The sequence below is a fragment of the Cucurbita maxima genome, unplaced genomic scaffold, assembly GCF_002738345.1.
Source record: "Cucurbita maxima cultivar Rimu unplaced genomic scaffold, Cmax_1.0 Cma_Scf00015, whole genome shotgun sequence".
Lineage (NCBI taxonomy): Eukaryota > Viridiplantae > Streptophyta > Magnoliopsida > Cucurbitales > Cucurbitaceae > Cucurbita > Cucurbita maxima.
In genome coordinates this window covers 480823-481619 of record NW_019272031.1, presented here as the reverse complement: position 1 = coordinate 481619, position 797 = coordinate 480823, and the positions used below count along the sequence as shown (strand labels likewise).

The 797-nt window shown below is 27.9% G+C and overlaps 1 non-coding gene across 1 annotated transcript; it reads right to left on the bottom strand.

The window, feature by feature from the left end:
• Positions 1-243: 243 nt before the first annotated feature.
• Positions 244-315, bottom strand: TRNAQ-UUG. Its single transcript has one exon. It is a non-coding gene; the product is annotated as a tRNA-Gln (tRNA).
• Positions 316-797: the final 482 nt, after the last annotated feature.

Sequence of the window (797 nt, the reverse complement as noted above, 5' to 3'; positions counted from 1 at the left end):
TGGGTCGAATGAATAAATGGATAGAGCCCTATACTCCAATGATAGAGAAATAAAAAGTAACGGGCTTATGTTCTTAATTCAAATGATTACCCGATCTAATTAGGCGTTAAAACTATATTAGTGCTTGATGCGGGAAGGACTTTTCTTATGAGTGAGTTATTGATTTTTTTCTAAGTCCTAACTATTAGGTTCCAAATAGAAATAAATCTTTTTTAGTAAGAAATTTTGTGAAGAAATTTAGGTCCGACCCACCAAGATTTGAACTTGAGTTATTGAATTCAAAGTCCAATGTCCTAACCACTGGACCATGGGACCACAAATACTTGTAAGATATGTGTGTAATAAATCTACGAACTTTAAAAAAATAATATATTTGTTTCTTATAGATCTTATGAGTGTAAGTAAATGTAAATAAAATATATATGGTCAAGACTTGGATATGATATCCATCATTTATCTCATATTTTGCATTACTACAATTTCATGTATGTACCTCGATTAGGAAAGAAAAATTAATGTGCAAGAATCATATCACTACACCAAAGGCTCACTTAGTGGCAAATTTTTTGATTGAATGTATTATTATTTCTTTCATTTATTTTATTTGGACATTAAAGAAATCCATGTGCAAATATTATTATCATACCTTTTACTTTTAAACAAAGACACAATTTAATTATTCTAAAATTATTTATACGAATAGGTCTAATAACAATTATAGAATGTTAAGATTTGGATAGACAATTTCAATGGATTGAAATTTATATATATATATATTTTGGAAGGTTGGGTAGAAA